The sequence below is a fragment of the Passer domesticus genome, chromosome 6 (assembly GCF_036417665.1).
Source record: "Passer domesticus isolate bPasDom1 chromosome 6, bPasDom1.hap1, whole genome shotgun sequence".
Taxonomy (NCBI): Eukaryota; Metazoa; Chordata; class Aves; order Passeriformes; family Passeridae; genus Passer; species Passer domesticus.
In genome coordinates this window covers 20353934-20377949 of record NC_087479.1, presented here as the reverse complement: position 1 = coordinate 20377949, position 24016 = coordinate 20353934, and the positions used below count along the sequence as shown (strand labels likewise).

At 42.2% G+C, this 24016-nt stretch overlaps 1 protein-coding gene and 1 long non-coding RNA gene across 8 annotated transcripts in view; one reads left to right on the top strand and one right to left on the bottom strand.

Moving 5' to 3' along the window:
• STON2 (stonin 2) overlaps positions 1-24016 on the bottom strand; it is a 70494-nt gene that overhangs the window by 17998 nt on the left and 28480 nt on the right. The gene's annotated exons all lie outside the window — the stretch shown is intronic.
• Positions 8658-9851, top strand: LOC135302789 (uncharacterized). Its single transcript, XR_010364351.1, has 2 exons — positions 8658-8914; positions 9375-9851. It is a non-coding gene; the product is annotated as an uncharacterized LOC135302789 (long non-coding RNA).

Genomic DNA, 24016 nt, shown 5'->3' with positions numbered 1-24016 from the left:
TTGAGATCTCTTTAAAACACAATGAATATCATCTAGATTCAATTAATTTATCCCCATGAGTCTCTATAAGAACTGCTATATTTCATTTTAAATGTAAGCCATCATGCAGATACTAAACTGAAGATGAAATACCAGAAAATGAAGACTCAGCCCTCACAGATAGGTTGCAGCAGCCCTCATACTGCAAGAAAACTGTTGAAAAGGACAGTCCTCTACATATACTATCTTAAAGGACCCTAGAAGTTTTTGTTGACTTTGTCCATTGATGTTTTGACTTTTTCTAACAATTATCTCTCTGCACAGAAGTCTGTGTTTATGGCAAGGAAGAACTACCGTATTCCAGGCATTTGTGCTTACAGCGTTTCACTGCCTGGAATTATTTGCCTGGTGTCCCCTCCACTCACAGCACCCCTGGCTGCTTGGAGAACGAAAAGAGCATCTTCCCAACAAACAAGACTGAACTAACCATTAAGACACTGGTTTCATACTACCAGAACAGCAGTACTTGCAGCTGTTAAGTCTCATTGCACTATGCAGGAAGCTATCAATCACTTTCCTCTTCTCTATCTTTATTCAGCTGGAGAAACTAATTAATTCAATCAGAGCCCTTTCACTCTTCCTTGAATAAAGAAAATGTTCAAGATAACAAAATTAGTTTGCAACGTAGAACTTTCTTGAGTGATTTAATTTTAAAATACTCAGTATTTTTATTGTGTTATGTTTATTGAGTAGTTAAAACTCTGGATCATAAAAAAAAATTCTGTACCACCAGCATGTCAGATATGGTATGGAATAACTGAAAAAATATTTCAGCAATTCATAGTCTGTGTACAGTGAATTCCCCTTTCTCTTGTACAGATCTTGGCTGCAACCACAGTTTTTATAGAAGTTCCTTACATGTTCTGCAGTCTGTATTTTGCAGTGCCCTAAGAAATCAGAATGTGTCGGGCTAGTCTTAAGACAAAACCAAACATCTGTAACACATTGTGCACAAAATTGATAAATTAGATTTGTGCAGAAAATATCCATATTCAGAAAATGCTCTTTCCAGATCTACTGCTTAGTTTTTAGCCTGTAAACACTTAGAAGTAGTGTACTAATATTCCTAGACAGAATTACAGTCAAGAACAAGCACACAGCCTATCCAAAAATCACCAGAAATTGCAGCAAAGAGAGATACATAGCTTTGAAAATGTATGTGTCTGTGTCTCCAATTCATACCAATTTATCATTTGAACAGTAGACTCCAAATTCATGTAACTAACTCCAAGTTCATGCAAGTAATGAACAAGGCTGTTAGTGTCTTGAATAAACTGTTACATCTTTACATCAGGCAGGAATTACATGTTAGAGGCAGTTACTTTTAAAGGGAATAAAATTCTCCTAGTCATAGCTAGAAAACCTTTCACACTCCAGTAAAAGCATTGCTTATCACTTAAACATAGCTTGCTTTGTTGCTTTTTTTTTTTTTTCAGTAAGTATGGCTAGTCTAAAAAGAAATTGAAGTAAACACTTTTTGTTCTCTTTATATACTTAAAAGAGTGGAGTTCTTCTCTTGTGTAACACAATGGTAGTGAATGGGTCCCAGAACTACTATAGAAAGAGACTTTTTGATTTAGCCCATTTGAGAGCCACAGATAGGATCAGTTCATGTGTTTCCATTAGCTGGCCAGAAGGTGGTACATTAACAGTGATATAATTGGAAGAAGTGTTCAAGATTTTTACAAGATTTCGACAACAATATGCCTGTTCGAAGAATTCACATGCTACATGTGACATAATACTATTTGTTTTTAACTAGAGCCAAGTTGTGAACAGATCTCATCTAAGTGGTGGAGAAAAGATTAAAACCTCCTTCTTCTACCTGAGAACTTATTTCTATTAAACAAACAGGTATATTAATAAAGTAATTGTCTTAGCAAGTAAGCATACCTACAAGATTCATTACAAAGCACCTTCATTTCTATCCCTGAAAACATGGCACAGATATGACACATATTTTCCCACTATGTCATCTAACTGTGTTCTCAGCAAGGTGTGCTCAGCCCAGAGATTATCAAGACAGCGACTACACCCCAGACTTAGTCACTGCTACTGCCATTGCTACGTCTACTGGGAGTGCCATTACACGCCCATTTTGGGGAGGCAAGGCAAAGCCTCGGTGTGAAGGGACAGAGCAGAGCTGGGAAACATCAAATGAGCCTGTTTCAGCAGAGAGATCAATAAGAGAATGAGAGAGTCTCTGCAGAAGAATGAATCACACTACTTCATCTTTCATCTAAAATGAGAACAAGGAGCAAAGGAGAAGAACAAGGCATGCACAACATTTTTAAAAAGCAGTTCCTTTACAGGTACTTTGGCAAAGATAAATGAAGACAGTTTTCCTCAATGTACTTTGGACTTTGTTTCTCTCCATAGATGTCTGCCTCCCTCGGTGATTTTAATCCACAGTACATACAACATATCCTTCAATAGTGGAACTGCCACTGAGATGAGACTATTGACCTCATGAAGAAATTAGAGTTCTAATTCTGATTTGAGTTCTAAGATTCTAATTAGAAATTACAATAAGAAAAAAGAAATGTGTCTGCAAGCCCAGGATGCTTAATGAAATTGGTATCTAGCAAGCAGAATAAATCTGCAGCCAGCCCTATAAATGCAAAGACAATCCTACTCCATCTTGGAGGAGATGATGCTACCATCCATTGAACAAGCTCTATGTTGCAAGAGGCAATCACTTAAATCTCTCATACACAGACAATATGTTACTTCATTATGCCATAACTTTTCAAGCAATATATGGTGGACCAGTAACAAAATACAAAAGTTTGTAGACCTTGTTAGTTTTGTCTGAGGTACCTGAGGTAATACCACATGGAACAAGCCTGTTATTTGCAGTGCCAGACTACAGGTGGAAATGTGCCAGCTACTGCATCCACTCAGAATCTGGGGTCCCACTGAGGAGCATAACCTTTGATATAGCAAAGCAACACACTATGGTCTCATGCCTTGAGTTATGGATTCAAACGGCTGCTGCAGTACTGCACAGGCATGGGGTCTGGCCCTGCTGAATAAATGTGAGAGATGTTCCCATAGCTGTAGGAAAATCCAAGGCAGGAGACCATCACTGGCCGAACCACTCTGGGTTTGCTATTGCCAGTCCATCAGTTCAGAAACTGTACTGGTAGTGACCACGAATGGTAACATCAGCTGGTGACAACTTGGTAGTCAATGCAATATAACTGTTTCTCTGATTCCTAGGTGGACACTTCATGCATGGCTGAAACCAGTGCCACCCCAACCATCTGCTCGGTCTTGTGCTGATCCTTTAGCAAAATAAGACAAGTCAATACACAGGGATGTTGAACAAGCCTATACCACTGCTCAACCCACTGCTTACAGAAATAAACACTGCATATCATTTAGAGAGAGAGAAGATATTTTACATCTTCAAATGCACTACTGCAAACACTTCTGGCTCCTCACAACATTTAAAAATAGTAGCATTAACTTCCTCATTCTTGTGCCCAAGGCATTTCCCAGGATCAAGTTTTATATCATATCAAGTCAGCAGCTCACATCCTGTCTGCCAGAAACGTCTGCGTATCTCAGGTCATGCGGTCAAAAGGTAATCTCATATTTATACACTACCTTCACCCTGAGCAATATCAAAATTATTTACAAGTTATCTTACTGCTGACATTTAAAACAAACCCAAAGACCCATTTAGAAATTTCTAATGTAAAATTCCATGGAAACTTCAATTTCAGTTATGTATTTTAATAATTTAGTTACCTGGTGAACTGTGGAGACAAATGTGTTTCATAGACAACACAGCTGATCCATAGCTATAAATTACAGAAGATAGCAGTGCTCAACTTTTGCCTAATGCTAATACTTTTCACCCCTGTATCTTGTTATGCAAACATTTTCTGTTTAAAATGCAGAGAAGGCCATGTAACTGCATGAGAGTAGCCAGTTTTGCCAGTTCTTCTTTCCTCAGAGCATATGTGAGCCCCAGGCTACAGGGAAGTTTTATGAGCTAACAGGTGAGGTGCTCATTGCAAAGTTGAGAAGAGTTGTAACAAAGCCATGTGTATCTGAATTTGTTTTTTTATTTAATTTTTGGGGGATTTCTGACACATAACACAAAGGACTGAAGGTAACTGGCTGGAAATAGTGTGAGAAAACAGAAAGTACATGATCTACATGCAATGCCTGACCCACATAGATATCACTAAGATGCACCTGCCAGCTCAACACCCGCACCCTCAATAAAAAAATAGTAATTAAAGGTGCCTGAGAAGCAGGATGATGCAAAGGATATGACACAGAAATGGGCTGCAAATGTCTTAGGTGGTAATCTGAACCATGTGACTGTTTAAGTGACCATCAGCTAGCAATTTATGGCCTCTGCTCCACAAGTTTTCTCTCTGTAGCAAAAAAAAAAAAATCCTGATGTAATGGGAAGTATTAATGGTTGTTGTCATGTGTATTTAATAAATAGACTATCATAAGTCATGTGAAAGCCTGTGGGTTTTCTAGGAACCATACAGCATAAAGGGAATAAGCAAGGAAGCTCCTGTAGGGAATAAAACAATTGTAGACAGTAGAAGCTGTGGCCCTTGGCTGAGCAAAACTTAACTGATGTGTGTGTGTCAAGGTAGTTCTTTGTGCGCTGGCCATTGCAAGCAAGTGTATCTGGATGAAAACAAAGAGAAAGTGGAGAGACTGGAGTAAACAGCTAAGGCTTACATACTAGACTGGCTGTGAACTGCAAGGAGAAATGCTGGACTTTTGCTTCATCCTGTTTGCTCCTTCCATAGGCTGAGAAACAGCGTACTGTCCACACTATTTATAGGCAAGGAGGATTCTACCAAAAAATACTGGAGGCAAGTGAAAAAGGCTTACCAAGACCTTGAAAAGCAAATGCTTGCAACAACAGATTGTGAAACATGCTTCTTACAGTGAGATAGATAGGCACCACTTTATTTGGTTATTGTTCTGTTATTGTCTTCAACATTCATATTGGGCTATTGCTAAGGTGGTTGCAGGGTTGAGTCAGGATGCTGCATTGCTGGTTTTCACCTCTTGAGGTCTTTAAAGATGTGTTTTGGATGAGAGACAGAACACAGTAGGAAGAAATATTCCCACTATTGGTAACCAAACTCCAGCCTCCTTTACAGGGACACTGATCTCAGTTTTTGCACATGCAAAAAAAAAGTGATGCTACAGGAGTTGTCTTGGAGAACGTTATGAAAAGCATGGCTGCACTGTCAGAGTTTGTGCTTGCCCTGCCAGTCTGATGAGCACAACCTACCACCAACAACTTCAGCCAACTCTGGAAAATAACAGAGTTGACCCAGCTCACCCATTGTACACATATAACAAAAGGACTCCCAAAGAGGGTGGAAGACAGAAAACTTTCCAGCTTGTTCATCCAAATACATTTTAATTAATTGTCCTGCTATACAACCCTCTGCCCAAGTCTGAGAGTCTTGTTATCATCCCCTGGTGTTATCAGCATGTCATCTCCAGCCTCAGGCAGCTGTCCACCAGCCTGGGAGGCTGCTATGACAGACTGGCTCGTTTTACGAGATATTGCTGTGATTGATGAGGCCATTCCCCCTTTTCTACACTCATCTGCTCCAGGCCTGATACTCCCTTAGCACAACCAGTCCAGGCTCCCACCATAAAACCCCAGCTGTTGTACAGCTATTCACAATTGCAGGAAATCAACAGAACCAAATACTGGGCTGTTGCCTATCTTATGTCATTTGGAGTTTTGTTTTTCCTTTTTTTATGTATGTGTGTAGCTGCCACGGTACACAGGATTATTCAGGGTCACTCCACAGAAGCAGCCAAACAGAAATGATCCAACAAGTAATTTCTTCCTCCCACCCTTGGACCATGTTGGTGTGATTACAGTGAACAGAAAGGCATGGGACTCTGCTAAGTGTGAAAGTTTGAGCAAAAATGACCCACACGAGAAGAATGGAAAGATGTAACTCATTATGTTATCACAGCACTCTGGGGAGAAGTAAAGAAGAAACCTATACTTCAGATCTCTGTGCTAATTTTACATTCTCATCTTTCCATCTTTAACAGGCATCGTCAATCCAAGCTGTGATACTGGCTGGAGGCAAAACACAGAGTATACAAGGTGAAAATTTCTGAATGCTAGTCCTGAATAATTTCTCTGAAAACTGATTTCTTTTATAATTTTTAAGTTTTAGCAACCCTCATCACCACCTAGTCTTAGCTTTTTGCCCTATTTCATCCCCAAATGATACTCACTATTCCTTTGTTGGGAATGCAGAGAGGGGAGCAACAGGGAATCCTGAAAATTTCTGTCCTGAGGTGCCAGGAGTAGGAATTAGGCAGGGTACTAGGGTGGATAGGGTGGAGCTCTGAGTGTCAAGACAATCCCTGTACAAAACACACCACAGAAAGATAAGTGGAAATAGACTTCTACATTCTGGAACTGTGGAAGGGACCTAACAGATCTCTTCAGGGTACAGGACAAGATTAGGGAGGGAAAAAAAAAAGAGGTATGGACAGTGTCATAGGAAGCCTTACTGCCTCTATCACCAAACTGCGTAGCTGGATTGGTGGCGGCGCCGGAGAGACAAGAGCTGAGCACAGAATGTGACCAATGTGAAGGAAAACAACAGGGCCCCCACAGCTGCTGTGCCCTGTAAACAAAGCTCAGCTTTCTGAAGGGCCATGTGAGATTTTGCAGAAGAGTCCTGAAAGAACTGAGGTCTGCCCAAAGGAAACAACAGGGATTAGAGAAATGAGGAATGTGGGATAATAAGATGAAGACTTCACTGAGCTTAAACAAAAGGTACTCAGATTATAAAACATAGAAATAAATGGGCAACACTTAATGCATAACGAAAATACCCGAAAGCAGTATCTTACATAGTAGCACTGTAGTGAAAGAAAATGACAGGAGTTCCCTAAGAACAACATTGCTGTGGACAAGAATGACTGCTCACTTCACTGGTGAGCATTCTATTCCACCATTTCAAGGACTGATCATGTCCTAGGAAAAGAGATTTTTTTCGTCATGAGATAATGCTGCAAAATTGCTTCAGTATGTTATGAAAATGGGAGCAGGAGAATTTTTTTCTTTCATCCACTGGTCTATTTGGATAAAGGACTTACATAAAATGTCAGAAATAGCTGTCAGATGAGAAAGTACCACCAGCAGACTTCCACTAGGCTAACAAGTCTAGAAGAAATACCTAAACTTGTTTAGGAATGTAATATATTCTGTTCTTTTGCACTGCATCTCTTCAGTTTGCAGATTTGTACCACTCATCTAGGTCACATCAAGGTCAAATGGCAGAAACAAAAAGGCCAGTCATGTGGACAAGGATATGCACTCTATAGAAAGGTTTGAATTTAACTTCTCACATGGAATGGCATTTCTTCTAGGCTTTGTTCAGAAACACACACATGAGCACTTGAAATCATAAAGCAGAATTCTGCCTTCCCACTGGCTTCAGGAAAGCATGTTTCTGCTTAAGACAAGTAAAGAGAATGTACTGGGAGTGTGTTTATTTGAACCAGAATTTTAATACTCTAGAAATGCTGACAGCTTACAAGATTAAATCCTGTATTTACTAACTCAGCAGTATCCTCCCCCCTAAATTTCTCCATCATCACCACACCACAACATAAGGGGGAAACTCTAGAAAACAAGGTATCTATTGACACTTGGCAAATCTGCACTTAAGTTCTCTAAGCTGGATCTAAACAAAACTGCTTCTTGGGATCAACTCTCATGATTTTGGATACGAAAAGTGGTTCACCCATAAAGCAAACTGAAGCCCAGATCTCTCATTACATGATCTGAACAGTTGTCAGTTGGCAGCAGCCTGACTGTGCAGGGATAAAAACCATGCCACAGTCCTGTGGGCGAGCCAGTATCCTTGTGAATAGTTTCAGGAGGCATCAGGAAGCAATTACCAAATCCCAACAAAACCTAGTTATGACCCCTCTCCTTCATCACCAACTATCACTTAAGCCAGAATTACTTTTCTCCTCTCTCCCCTACAGTTTAAACATAAATGAAGGGCATTTTCTTTTCCCCTTTTAAACTTTTGGCCCAGTTCAATCTCTTTATGCCAAGCCTTTTGTCTTCGGGAAGAGGCTATTTCGCTGGAAGCCGATGGAAAGACCAGTGTCCGGCGGACAATGGAGCTGTCTGCAGAGCAGGCGCCTCGGAGCGGAGAGCGGCACGGCAGAGCCGGAGGCATTCCCGGCGCGTTGCCATAGCACCGGGGTGAGCGGCCTGCCCTGCCCCTCCCCGGCCCGGGGCTGCACGGGGAGCCCGGGGCTGGGTGTCCGTGCCGGGCCCGCCGAGGGAGAGCAGGGCAGGGCAGTGAGGGGAGCCCGGGGCTGGGTGTCCGTGCCGGGCCCGCCGAGGGAGAGCAGGGCAGGGCAGTGAGGGGAGCCCGGGGCTGGGTGTCCGTGCCGGGCCCGCCGAGGGCAGGGCAGGGCAGTGAGGGGAGCCCGGGGCTGGGTGTCCGTGCCGGGCCCGCCGAGGGAGAGCAGGGCAGGGCAGTGAGGGGAGCCCGGGGCTGGGTGTCCGTGCCGGGCCCGCCGAGGGCAGGGCAGGGCCGGGGTTGCGCAGCGCTCACTGCGGGCTGGCCTTCGCCACAGGCTGCTCCGCAGGACCGGCTTGTGCGGACAAGCCTGGGCGCTGACTACAGAATTTGAACTAGATCAAAATAACATGCACCAAACACGCTAAAAGTATTGCGTGCCTGGAACTGGCATCTTTCAGGGTCCACCAGAAATCTCTGTGTTGGGAAAACACGGGAGATCCCTGGCTGAAGTCAATTCACAGGAAGCTCGGCCTGATCGAGGATGTTGAGTGGACAGTTTGCAATTTCAACATAAGGCAGGAACTAATTCTACACATTTTATCTCCTTCTCCAGCAAAGCAGGCTACAGCGGGAACCCTTACAAAGCCATTCAATGGAAGTGGCAATGCTTTTCCAACACAAAGAATAAATACATATTAGTTATGCATTAGGCATTGGTAGCATTATCCTCTGTAGGATAATGCTACCACAGAGTAGAGTTTAACAGGAGGACAGCTACTGGAATCTATTTGCTTTCCCCAACTTTTGGCTCTCGGCATCGAGTCTCTATATGTACGTGAAGCTCTAGAGTGTGCAGAGTTTATAATCCACTGAGTCTCACTGTCCAAATGGAAAAGTTCTGGCTGCTTTTGTGACAAGCAAGACCCTTTTCTCAATGATCTTTGATGGGAAAAAAAAAAGAAAAAAGATCTATTGTTATCTTATTTCCCCTCTTACCTTATTTCCCTTCTTATTTATTGTCATGCTTGGGTACAGAAATTGAGGAAACAACGTCAAGCAGACAAAGCAACTCCCTTTTCAGCCAAGACCAGCTTTACTTTTGATTTGGCTGGATGAACAAGGATCCTGCCTGCAGCAGCTATCCACTCCAGCAGTTTGTAAACTATAGGTTTCATATAAGTACCCCAAAGTCTGAGTGTTTCTTCATTGTCTTTTTGACCTGCAAAGCAGACTGAAAATCTCTTGAGAACAGGAGCTCTTATGACAGTATATGAACTTCAGGTCAGGACAGAGTCTCCTGGATCAGCATTCCTGACAGCATTTCAGTGATTCTCTGTTGGTCCCAGCTGGAACCTGTACATGCTGAGGCAGCTGCAAAACAGACAATAAGCTCAATTGAACAGCTTCCAGCTTTGGTAGAGCTCTGGAGTTCAGCTTAAATTTGGGAAGGAGAAAGTTCAGGTTGGTCCTTTTCATTTACATTACTTCATTCATTTCGTAACAAGGGACCACCTGGAAACGGGGGTATAGCCCTGTCTGCCCATGGATGGCCAGATGCCAACAGATTACACTGCTGAGCAAGTATATTCCTCAGATGTCTGCACTTGCACGATGCAGCAGATAAAAGATATGTAAAGCAGAACTATATCCTGCAAGCAGCAATTCTGCTGAAGTGGCAAAAGGGAGCCTTTCTTGCTACACTGAGCCAGTAGGAGACACTTTTAGATGGAATGAATTTTGTACACCTCATTTAATGTTGACTGTAAAGGTGTTTTACCATGTATGGTATGTTCAGTAGTATGTACTTAGGGATAATGTGTGTGGATTCCCCTCAGGTAAAGAGGGTCAGAGGGAAGTAGGCAACATTATGGGATGGATGACACCTTTGGAAGCAGTGATTCTGGAGAAGATTTGAATGATTATCACCTCTGATGTGATCTTAAGACTAAGAGAACCAATATAATAGGATTTAGGAAGAGAAAAACATGAAGAGGATGGGAAATAATTTCACTTGTGTATGTAGTATGGTGTGATTCCTGGTGGAATCTGATCTTTTGTCTAGAATTCAGGAACATAGAAAAACTTACAACTGCTCAGAAAAGCTTCACAACAATATAAAGGAATAAAAACTCTACCACACACCAAATTACAAAAGCTCAACCTATTTAATTGGCTCTACAGGAGATTCAGAAACAATCAGTCTGTAAGCACCTACACAGAAAATTACTGAAGAAAAACTACAGTGATCTAACAAGTGATATGTGGTGGTTGGTAGGCAATATGGAGAAACTGAGATTAAAAACCATGCAGAGGCAATTAACCACTGAACTGATTTACAAAAAACCCTACTCAGTGAAGTCACAGGAATGCTTTAGGCAGGTGAGATTTTTCTAGTTCTCACAGGAAGTAAGTCAGGGATGTGCTATGGTTTGTGATATGCAAAAGCTCCAGCTACATGATCACTTTAAAGCTTTTTGACCTTTTACTCTGCATGGGAAAAAAACATAGCAATGGTTATTTAAGCACCTCCATCTCACTTCCCTGTTGTGTGATCAATTTCAAAACAGCTGAATGAATTTTAGTGCTGCAGAAAAAATATTAATAAAACTAAATTAGATGTGGAGAGCTGATGTCAAATTGAGCATCTTGGAACTGGCTGTGAAGAGTGAAAAATTCAAGTTACAAAGAAAGCCAGACCAATATTCAGAAGGCCAAATATAAACATATCTGTGCGGATGTCCTCACACAACCTACTCTCAAAGTGCTCAGACATACACGATCCTACACATGATACTGTAGTACTAAATAATGTTGAAATTAACAGAGGAAATAAAATGTTTTGCATGTGGTTATCCTTTCTTATAGAGCACAACTTAGCTGAAATTTGCTTTTTTGCACTTCAAAACTCGGTTCCTGATGTACACTTTTGTGTAAATCCAGCTGCTTATTCCTGCATACATGAGGGCAATGCGCTGCTTGTGCATTCAACAAATACCGAGGCACTGAAATCCCCTAACAATGCAGCCTTGACGAATCTGAATTGCTCACTCACCCACTGAAATTCTATACAGAACAACTCAGAGCTGTTAAGCTCACAGCAAAACCTGCTTCCAAACCTTCCCTTTCTGGAACATCTCAGTGTGCACAGACACGAATTTCCATTATAATTTCAGCAATATCTGGAGAAAATTAATATAGCTCTTTTAATATGTTTCATTTTATCTTCTACTACAAAGAAGCAACTTTTCCTCCGTCTGATGAGAAGAAAAATAACGTCCCACGAAAGTTCACGAACCAAACTACCCTCCTCCCCCACATCCTCCTCGGCTCTACAACACAGTGCTCCTACCAGTCCAGTGCGCGTTATGAACAGGGCACAGGGGGAAATCAAACGCCGATTTAGTTACATACATAAAACGTACAATTCTCTTTTTAATCACTCGTTCTCAGGGGACGAAACGTCAACTCTCTGCCCCATCCTACCAGCAGTGCTCACAGCACCAAACTCTGCCTGTAAATAAAACTTTCCCAAGTCAATAACATTGTGTTGGAGGTTCCCTCGGACTTCACGGGCTGGAGATGTTTCCCCAATCTCTTTTCTCTGTAGCATCAGCCATCTCTCCGCCTGCCCAGGCGCGCACCGGCCGCGCCGCTGCAGTACCTTGTTTCTAAAAGAAGTTCATGCGCCGCTCCTCCTCCTCCCACCGAAGCAAAAAACTACCCCGAGGCGGCCGAGAAGAAGGGATCCGTCCCGGCTGCACTCACCGGGTCAGCGGCTCGGAGGCTGGCTGTGCCCGCGGTGCGGCGGAGGAAGCGCCCGCGCCCTGCCCGCCCCAGCTCAGCGCGCTCCGCGCCGGCCCAGGGGCAGGGCGGGGAGGGGAATGTGCAGGTTGGGGGCAGGTCTGGCACACCCAGAACTGCAGGAGGTGGGAGGCAGACACAGAGGGAGCGGCCGGCGAAACAGGAGCAGAGCTTCACGTCAAACTCCGCCGAGCAAAACCCCCGCAGTTTTGGGTTTTCTTCCTCCAGTAAAAAAGCTTTTTTTTTTTTTTTTTTTTTTTTTTTTTTTTTTTTTTTTTTGCGAAACTAAACCAAACTGCCCAACATTTCAGCTCATCACCTTGCAGAAATGCAGCAGGCTGCTCCCCGTGTAAGCAGTGGAACCACGGGGTTAACTCTTCCATCACCAACTGGCTTTAGGATTGGGATTTCCTTTTGTCCTCTCAGGTGAACTGTTTTGGATTTACTCCAGGCTGGGTAAATACAGAGATAACTTTCAAATGCAAAGCACATACAACATTTTAAAGAACTCAGTCAGCCAGTCATTTCTAATCTCCTTGGAAACATTTTCCTATGTTTTTCAATCAGACACAAGTCTCTCTCAAACTAAAGGACAGAAATTCAAGGGTGGTTCTTGATCATTGGAAGGATATGAGATTCCAGTGCAATCTTACAGATGGAAAATGGAAGGAATAAACGACCTGTTTTAAACACCAAGCAAGACAAAATTTATGGCATCAATAACAGGATATGTCCATTTGTGATAGCAGGAATAAGACTTAATGATCCGGAAGTTCTTGCCAGCTCTTGCCAAAAGGAAGGAGAAGGAGACCCAACCTACATACCAAACAGCCAGGTCCACCAACACAGAGTGCTCCACCTGCCAAATACACTTCTAGGTATTCCCATATACCCTGGTTTAGCCTGTAGTTTTTTCTTTCCTTGCCCTTACCTCTGCCCCAAGCAGTTCAGGTGTAAGACTGAAAATCACATGAACAATCTGTCAGTGCCTCTGAGAAACAGCTAACATCCTTCTGCTCCTCTGTGACATTCCTCGGGTTATTCAAGATTTTCTCATTTCCCCATATTGATTACTATGTAGAAAAAAAATACATGTGATCTTTTGACACACTGAGGAAAACAGACAGATTGTTTGAAGGCGAAGTTGTCTGAATGATTGGGAAGTAACGCCAAAAAATACCTGGCATACAGAAAAATTATTGATTTGCCATTTACCTATTAAATTATATCAGTATAAAAATAATTTTAAGTACATGAAATTACCCACAGAAGGTAAATGGCTTTATGGTTTGAATGGTGGACTGTGGCAGTACACAGAACCAAAAACAAAATGCCAATCTATGACTTCTGGGTGTTGGTACAATGGTGATTGTGAATTAAATGATGAAAGGGGGTGAGGGTACATGATGGAATGAGTGTGATCAGGGACTGCAGGGACAACTGTGTGAGTCTTTCCTGTGGGAAAGGTGCCAAACAGCATGCAACAAAGCTGGGGCCTGCCTTACTGGAGGGATATGTATGTGTTGATAGGCAAGGAGTCAGAATCAGGGGTTAGATGTCTTTCCCAAGAAAAAACCCAAAACAACTAGTAAATCAGGAATGGCCACATGCTGTCCTTACTTGTGCCAACCTATCTGTCTAGGCTGTTGCCAATTTTAGCCTATACTACTCCACAGAAATTAAACAATTAATGGAAGAACCGGAACATTTGTTTTGTAATCCCCCCAGGTCTGCCAACCGTGAAGCTGTCCCTTATGCAACACTGTCACGCCTCACTTCCCTCCCACACCTTGTTGTAACAACTTCATGTAGCAGACAAGGCGTTCTCTGTCAGTGTAAGAAAAAGCTTCTTTCACAGAGGCTAAAAATTCCCAGGCTTCTAGCAAGTTGAGGCTAAAGCAGAACGAGATGGAGAAATTAGCCCAAGGACAAACTGCTTGAACAAAAACTTTTAAAGGTGTGGGCTTAAACAAACATGCTGGCTGGAAAAGATGAAAACTCAGACCTGCTCTTGTGACTTTCCAGGTGAACAGTGTTCCTTTTCTCATTTTACCCTTTTGCTCCTTAGCCAAGGGAAAACTCTATGTAGATAGTCTTGTTTGCTGTTCTGTCTGTTGCCTCAATCTTTTTGTGCAGAACAGTAATGTAAGATGAGCAGGGAGATGAAGTCATCTTTCCCTAGACTCCCTCTTTTGTTTCTTGTTCCCAATTAGGGTCCATAATTAATCTGGCCACCATGACAGAGCACTGCATGGGGTGCTGGGATGTCACAGACATACTGAAACAAGCTTGTTTCTCAGGAAACAGGTTTTTTCCTCATAAGGTGGCAGTGCCTTGACCTTTTGTCTAATACCAAAAAAAAAAAGTTTTAAAATGTGCACATTAATTAACTCAAATTAGGGACAGAATCAGATTTGTGGGAAAAGAAATAAAATCTGCCTTCCAAAAAATACATGCACTGTAGAGCTGTTGTTATCTCTAAGCACAATGTCTCAAAAACTGTCAATAGCCTTTGTGAAAAATGTAAAGGATAAATTCACTCCAAAATGCCTGTTAAGCTGGTAACTCAGCCTCTGCTTGGCTGAGGGAAATCTAAGTCCAGCTCTGTTTTTCTTTTCACAAGAGCTCAACCTGAGCTTCACATGTCTCAACGTAGAGAAGGATCCTACCTACCCTGCTATTGCCAGTTTGGGCCCAGTCTGTCAAAACCCCACCTTGGACCTTGATGGAAGCTCAGTCAAAATCCAGTGTGGCCACAATACCTTTCCAAAAACCCCTACAGAAAAATTAAAGCCAGCTGATAAATACTGTGTGTCTAGTTCAGCACTTCTGAGATTGTCCTTTGGATGTTTGACAACTCTCTGGCAGGTAGTGTTGTAGATATCAAACCAACAGAGCTTTTACTGCTGGGGCCTGTCTGGCAGCCTAATGGATCTCACTGCAGAGCAAATCGCTGAGGAGTCTCTACATTCTCCCAGCTACCCCTGAGAAAGTGCAATATTCATCACACCCCACATTCATATTTATTTTATTCCTATTCATCCTAACAAAATATGAAAGCTGTATGAAAGTCTGTTTTAACTGTTTCCTGAGGCATTTGAAGCATAGATAACAGATAAGGACTTGCTCTTGAGCAGTATCTTGTCAGTGCTGGCCTGTATTCATCCTGCAGCAGTTGAGAAAGAGAGAAGGAACCAAGCCCAGGCTGAACACAATCCTTGGCCAGCAGCATTTGGCTTGTGTTTATCAATTATTTTGCAACCACTGAATTCCGAACAGTTGCTATTCCAGGATCTTTTTCCAGGAGGAAAATATGGCAAAATTAAAGCTCAGTAGTCCAGAATGGCTTTCCATAGTATCATCCTAGCAGCACAAGATGGTTTAGGCAGGATATAATCAAAGCAAAAAATCCAAAACATAGAGAATGAAAGGCATTAAAATACATTAGGAGAAAAGGTTAACTAAAAGCCAGATACTCCTCAGCTATATAACATGTGATGTAATCCAGACACTAGTCAGAGCTAAATACAACTTCTCATGACTGAAAACATGAATAGCCAAACCCACTGATACCTGGGAAATCTGAGACATAATCTCTGACGAGTTTCTGCTTGTTACATAAACCCACATGCCTGAAGCAGCCTTTTGCCAATAAGCGTTTAAGGTCTGTGAGAAGAAAAACGTGTAGAGAAGTTCACAGGTGACAGACCATTGTCCAGCTGGTCCAGTTCTCATGCTGAGAACTCTGAGAGATGCCTCCCTCAACCCTAAGGGTGTCCTAACCATGCCTGCCATTTAAATCCATTTGAAATGGATCCCTTCAGATGTACGTCCTATCACAAGTGACCAAAGCCCTCCTTGGCCTCTGAGCTGTAGGCAGGAGCTCTGTGCTCCAAAGACAAGGCTAGTTCAGAAGTGTCTGAGAATGCCATTTTCCTCACAACCTGGTTGGATTCCAACTGACAGAAAACATTTCTCCTGCTGCTGCAAAGCAATCTGTGCAGTGGCTGAGGATACCAGGATCTGTGTGTAAAGAGAGGGATAGGTGGGTGAGGAAGCCAGGGGGAACACAAGGCACTCTTAAGACCTGGCTGATTGAAGAGCACTTGCTTGGGTTGGTCTGATGTTCACCCATCCTTTCCAACAAAAAACACAACTGAGATTTTTAAGTCTTTAAAGAATTTACAAATGAGAGTATGTATCCATGCACACCCACACACATATATAGAAATACAGATAATTATATGCATAGACAGAAAGAGAGAGTACTCTGGCTCACCTGCTGCATGCTTCTGCTGCCTTGTGACTTGCAGGCACATAACAGAGAAAGGCTTCAACCAGTGCCTGCCTGAGGCAAAAAATCTGAAATCTTAACTCCTGACCATAATGAGTAAAGGCATACCACTTGTCCAGTGCAGTAACACCGAAGGGAACAGAGACATAATCTAAGAAGCAGCAAAACCAGTGCCAAAGTAAATGCACAATCCTCAGGATTTATGAGGAGGAAATAAAGCTTAAAACTCTGGCCTTTCATTCTTCTGGAGCAGAGCAAACTCTGACTTGCCCAAGAAGTTACATATTTGTGAAACAGCTCCTAAGCCTTTAATGACTATTACAAAAAGCCATTTCCTTTATCTGTATAATTTATAATAAATTTATCTTCAAGTGGAAGATGATTTTTAATTAAAGACTTGTATATTCTGCCATGTTACACAAAAGTCACATCTATTATAACTTATTTCTGGTTGAAAGAAGAGGTGGTAAACATCTGGACCACAGTGTCTGGAAGCTGAGAGAAGCCGCAGTCATCTTAATGACAGACATATTGCATAAGTCAGTTTCTTTACCTCAGCTTAGTGGAAATTTTGTCCAATTACACTTCCTATTAGGTTGCCAGCACAGCCAGTACATGACTATGCTAACTGGGTGTAACTAGCTTTATTCTCACCTGCCACTCATTTCCATGGGACGTGGTTAAAATCACATTCTACTGAATCACTTGAGGAATGCTCAGAGTGACTTTCCTCAGGACCAGTAGTTACAGCAAGGGACATCATGACCCTACCTTGGCCAAGGGGATGAGTTGCAGAGCTACTAATTGTGCTCAGAATGTGAGAAGCCAAACAAAGCCTTTCCACATCTGAGGCATCACGGTTGATTTGTCCAGGTCATGGTCTGAATGGCTGATGGAGACAAATTCTCCAGGCTAGCAACATGCAGTTTAATGAAGACTTGTTCAGTCAGCCTTATTAGCAAGGAATTTTGCAGTGTCTAAGAAGGAGGGGTTGATATGTCTTCAATAGGACACAAAGGATGATGATTTCTAATCTCTGCTCCATTCTTTTAAATTCATAGCCAAATTATAAAGTATGAGAAGCTGAGGGGAAAAAAACCCATACAGTTCATAAAGGCAGCCTTTGTATTCAAATTTCTGTGAGAGAAAACACAGAGTAGAAAATTATGTTGAAGGATCTTCACTCTTCCCACTATCTTATCTCATCACAAGAATTAAAAATTACTTTATGCTTATAGTGCTCAACAGTCCTGCCATTCTTCACAGAAGACAGAGATAGCACAAAAATATGCCATGGCCGTAGTTCATTGCCTTAGTCAGTCAAGCAGTTATTTTTTTAACAGAAGTTATATTTTCACCATTTTTACCATTTGTTCACTGTTTTTTTACAAGTGTTGACTTGAAAATTACTTTAAAGTAAACTGTACTGGCAGATGCAGCATACAATTTGGAGATTATTACTGTATATTCACTATAGTGTTTTCCACTTTTTAAACATCTTCCCTTTTGGTTGCACATAGTCAATATGGAGACTGACTTTATTAAACACATTGCAAAGCCAGCTCCACTTACATGAAAAAAAATACAAAATACTGCATTTGCCAAAGTTAACTGGGATTGAAGGCTTTTGAAACAAACAAACAAAAAAAACCTTAAAGAAATATATAGGGAGTGTTAAGTTCTTAAACTTTTCAGGAAGGGTAGTGAGGGATATTTACCTGCTGATGATTACTAGGCAATTAGACTAAAAATGGCACAAGAACACATTTTACACTTTCATTTCAGGTAGGCGACAGGCTCGGTGTGTCTCTAGCAATTTGACTGTATTATATGTATCTCTATACTATTCCATGGGGATTCTAGGTGGTTATGATGTTAAGCATAGACATCACTTACCTCCAAAACTTGTTCATCAACTTGAGTGACATTTTCCCACTTTATGCTAATTTAAATGAAGACTTCAGTATTCAAACACTATTCATAGTCTCATAGTGTTTGAGTATAGAGAATAAAGCTTTTTTTTTTTTTGAGAGAGGTGGGGGAATGATTTAATGAATGAAGTTAGAAAAATGAAAATATCCACAACATTTTCATCCATAAAATTAGTTTTAAAGGTAATATGCATTTTTTTAATGTGATGGTAGAAATCCAGGTGTAAGAGTCAAACTCCTCCAGCATCGTACAAAATAGAAAATATCTACGAAAATATTGCAGCTGCAGATTCCTGTGAGGTGCAGAAATTATTGTCACTGATGAAATTTAAATGACACTGCAGGGCACTCCAGTAAACCAATAGCTACTGCTAGAATTGGTAAGTATTTTCTCAAACACTATTATTACTTCACTACTTTGCAACAGTGCTACTTTAATTATCCAGTCAGCAAAGAGAAATTTAAGTTCAGAAGTAGATTATGAAGAAATTCTTCTGCATGCAGAAGGGCCTTCTGCCAAGTAAAGGGGAATGACAGTCCCTTTACTCATTTTTCCCTCCCTGCCAGAAGGGAATGCAGGATGCAGCAGGTCACCCACTAGAAACAAGGTGATGTCACTGGCATCAAAACTTCTAAGCATTTAAGTTATTTTAAACTGGAAAGAAATAGAAGTAGAGCAGCACCCAGAAGAGAAAAAATGGGCAGGAAGAGAGAAAATCCCATGGTGAAGAAAGGGAAAAGGGACTGTGTGGGTTAAAGAGCATTTCTTAGCGCAATGGCAGCTGGGAGGCTCAAGAGCCACCTTCAAACTTTCCTGTAAAGCAGGAGATGGGCTAAAGCAGGGGGATTAAAGCTGTTCACAAGAAATAATTCAAATGCAGAAAAAGTATAGCCTAGTTATCCATCCTTGTATTTTATTCCCCCATACTTCTTCCCTGGAGAAAGATATCAAGAGGCACATGAGCTGGGTTTCCAGGTCTAGCAGGAGAAGCCTCCTGGGTCCTGGTCCCGTGCTGTTTGACTTGAGAATGATCCAGGAATTATTGGGTTATTCTCAAATGCCTTTGCTCATTGAAGAGTGACTCTTCTCCCTGCCATCTGATGAGGGATGGGTTGATTTTTACTGATCTGCTTTTCCTTTTATCCAGCAGACAAGGAGCTACTGGCTCTGGCAAAACCCTTCTCCCTTCACACCAGTTTGTTCCATTAGTTCAGGTTTAGGTTGTTCAGACATGTGAGACAAACTGGTTTTGTTCTGTGGATGCAGCTGGACTGTCAATCTCAGCAGAGCACAGCTCACCCTTTTGCCCCAGCAGTTCCCCACCCTCTGGCAGACCTGGATCAGCTTTGCAGGGGGACAGAGGACAGGGCTGAAGCCCCAGCCACCATTTTTTAACATCTGAGTCTCTTGGCAGCTGAATCACCTGATGAAAGTAGATGGCACTCAAAACCTTCTCTGCATTTCCCTAACTCACTTGCCCTCTAATAGCCCCCCATTACTGACAGCATCACCCTTATAAGAACCCTCATGTCCACCGCCTCTGACTGCTCTGTTACTGAGGTGCCATCTGTTGTTGATGCCTTTTCTACTGGAGCACTGACCTCTCTTAGCTAAGCTGCCTTGACCTTTATGGGAGATCAGTTCATCTGATGCTGTCCATTTCTGGACACATACGTGACTAATCAGGAAATCAAGTGCTCTTCATGATGTATGAACTGTGCTGTGACACAGAGACTGGTTCCTGCAAGCCTGGGACACAGAACAGCCACAGGAGCTGAAGCTGAGTCCTGTAATTTCAAACCAAGCAGAGATCAAAAGCATACCTGCAAAGTTTGATCACATTGTGGGGAAGCTCTCATTACACTTGTTATATCTAAAGAATTTGCAGTGGCATTGATTTTAGCTGAGATGTACAGTCTCAGCAGTGCCCTGAGAACATACCCATGTTGTTAATCCATTGTCACTGTGTCTTCACTGCCTTTGCAGCCATGCTAAATCAAGGAAAGCTGCTCATGCGTAATACAATCTGTATTTATCTTAAGGCCAGATTCACCCTGAAAGCCTGAGGCCTGCCATCAGCAAGGACAGATCTGTGTGTGCAACAATAAGCACACAGCTCTGCTGAAACCTCTTCATTTAAGCATGTTTTCAAATACAGCCTTTAAAGTAGTGCAGTTTGGTGGCTTTTACCAAGAAAAGCATAATCTACTCACTGAGACAAAGATGCAAGATGAAGACTGTGCAGTCCAGTTACAGCATTTGCTGAAGAGACACACCAACACTCAAAGAAGGGGAACAATGCACATGCAACTGCGTCAACAGAGTGAAATGCCTTTGTGTCTCTTCCTCCTTGGAGACGAAAAACTCAAAAGATTTGCGAGGAATCCTGCAGGTCTCCCAGGATACACCATAGTTCGCACTAATAATGTGTTGCTTGAGGCAACCAAGCCTGAACAAACAAATCAGTCTGGGGGAGGAGGAGTGGTGGGTTCATGAAAGCAAAGCCACCATGAAAGCCCCCCTTACTTCTTTTATGTAAACTTTCCCACCCAGATCCTAATTCTGGCTGGCTGGTGGAGGGCCTGCTGTAGAGGCAGTGCAGTGAACCACCCTGGGCCATCCTCGTGTCCCACTTTGGAGCCAGCTGCCCGTGCTGGCGGCAGGGCTGTGCAGCCCCAAGGCATGGGGAGCAATGAAGCTGGTGCTGTGTGGTGTGACAAATGCACTAACACCCTCCAGTTGTGTGCTCTGCCAGGTGCACCATGTGCCTCTCTGTGCTGGCCTGTGCTCCCTTTCCAGCCCAGCCCCTTCTGAAGACTCATGCCTACCACCAAGCATGCAAATGCACGTGTAGGAGAGGCAGGACATAGCAAGCACATATAGACTATCAGTTTGAATATACTGCAAGGGTACTTGCCTGATGCACTGGCACAAAAGGAAATAACATCCTGGGATGTATCATGGAGACAATTCCTGAAGGTGGGAAAACAAGTATCTTGATATCAGGCTGTGGTGACACCTCAGTCTTGCACAGTTTTGATCACCACATACCCGAAAGATTAATTCAAACAGCAATGTGAGCTGAGAAAAGCTTTCTAGGATGAGGAGGAGAATGGAGAACCAGAATACTAAAGAGCTTGTCTCATTCACTTTAGCAAATGAACACAGAGAGCGATATAATTACCCTGTATAAATACATTAAACTGCTTACACTGGAGAGGGCAAAAAGCTATTTGAAAGACAATATTGGCACAGGAACACATGGATAGGAAATGGTCATGAATACATTTACATCAGGGTCCTGGGAAATAGATTCCATTCCTATGATCTGAAGTGAATCATGTTTAAAGCTCTCTGAAATGTCTACATGTGAAAATACAGTAGCTTCAATAACTGTTGACTAAAGTCTCCACTTAAATGGAATAATTTCTACAAAGCCTGTAATGGGCTTGAGAACACAGAGCTACAGGACATATGTCAGCAGGATCTCTAATCTCCTTTTAGACACTAAATTAAATGGCTAGATTTGGAGAGGAGCACACTGAGCTGAAGCTGTTTGAAAATTTTGTTCAACTGTAACAAGAATAGCTGGGACACGAGAATCTTGGAAACAATTTTAGGTGCAAAACCCAGATCTGGACATCTTCACAAAAAGTTATGAGCACTCTTAATAGTTTTAAAAAACTGAGTCCTAAAAGTGATTAGTTCAAATCAGTGCCCATGAAATATACTGCAGTATCACAAGGGTATGGCATCCATGTGACAAAACCCAGAATCACAATTCTCATTCTTGCTAACCAAGATCAGAATGAAGGAATAGCATGAAGCCTCCTCTTCCTCTCATGTAATACACACAGTCATAATGCAAATACCAGTTTATATAGGCAGAGGATTTTGGTCTCATCTGTCAAACATGGGGACAATTAAGACCAAATTGCTTCTAATAACAGATGAACATGATTATTAAGATTCATGTCATATCTGTGTTTCAGTATTATATGGTTTGATCAAGGCTAGATGAGGTGAAAACCAGAGATATTGAGGTAAAGACATAAATCAGCAGTTTCCCTGGAGTACTGCCATCCAACTCTGCCAATTTCTGCCTTGAATGAACAGAAAGTATTACATTTTGTTCCTAACACTGGGGCTGAATAAAAGAAAAAGGGAGGCAGAAGTCCTGATAAAAATGGACATTTATCACAAGTTTCTAAGTGGGCACAAGAAAGTAAGTTGTGAACATAGAAGCTGAAGGTATTGCTTAAATTATTCTGCTCGCTATTCATGTTTTTGACAAATATGCTTCCCATTTTATCCCACACTGTTCTTTGAGCAGGTGACACTATAACTGATCCCCTATAGGTGTTCATCATCACTTTTCCAATTCCTGCGATGCATAGCCTGCCTTTCTTAGGTTTTGGATTAGGTTATCACAGCAGAGACAAGTAAATCCATGCATTTGGGTATTGTGAAATTTCTCATTCTTACTTGCTGTCTGCTGCTGCCAGCTTTTTCACTGGCTGTTTTACTCTGCCAGCTCCATTCATCCCCTTCATAATCAGACAGGAAATTCCACACAGAACTGGGATCTCTAATCAAGAGCACATGCAATGATTTACAACTCTTGTTAATTGGTACTACTGCTGAAGCCTTGCTTGCTTCTCTGCCATGTAGAATCAAGGGTGGAAAATGCCACTTCTCAGGTGGCTGACTCCTCCCTGCGGTGAATCCTGCTGTGGTTCTGGAGCTGCAGATCTGTGTTATTTGGGGTGCAGCCAGTGCTGTAGGGCAGCAGCATGAAGCTGGGACGGTGCTTCTCCAGAGCTACTCCATAGCTACAGTGCCATTCCTGCCTCCTGTCAGCAGTACAGCAGCATGCTGCCAGGAACTGAAGGCAACAGGTGAGATGATGTTGTTGAAAACTGCCACTGATGTTTTCCACTTTGAAAGAGCTGGATGTGGGGAGATATCTTGGTGTTCTTTGCTCCCAGCAGCTTTAAGCATGGAAGCTACTTAGCATCCTGCAGAATTGGTCCAAGTAAACCAAGCTGTTCCTCTGTGTACACAGCAATCACAAATATCTGCTGCACTCAAGCATCCCATCTCCAATTAAGTTTTACACTGAAATGTCCTGTCCAGCTGCAAAATCTCCTGCTGAACTCCTCAGGCTTATCATATCAGCATGTGGCTTTCTGCATTAGAGACCAACTGGGGCCAATATAAACACTGTGGCTGAGGAATCACAGCCTTACAAACAGAAATAAAGAGCTTTGTACCACCTAGTCTGCCTCACTGAGACAAACTACAAAGCACCTACTCACATCTATGTTCTTGGATATTGCCTACATAAAGGCAGATCAGATGGTCAGTCCTGTGACTCGCCCTGGACTTCTCTCTGCTGTCTTTTCAGCTCATCTATGTAAAAACATTGGTGAATAGGTGTGAAAAGAGTGAACTACATCAAGGATACCATGTAGGCTCAGCATTTAGCTCTTCTATAATAAAGATAACTCTGCTACAAATCCTCAGTTACTGTACCTTCCACTTCTGAATAGCCATGAGAAGAAAACTCAGCACCTGAACTAGGAGATACTAATTTAGCTGTTTGCAGCACAGGGCCAAGAACATGCACAAGATCAGAACTTATTCTATG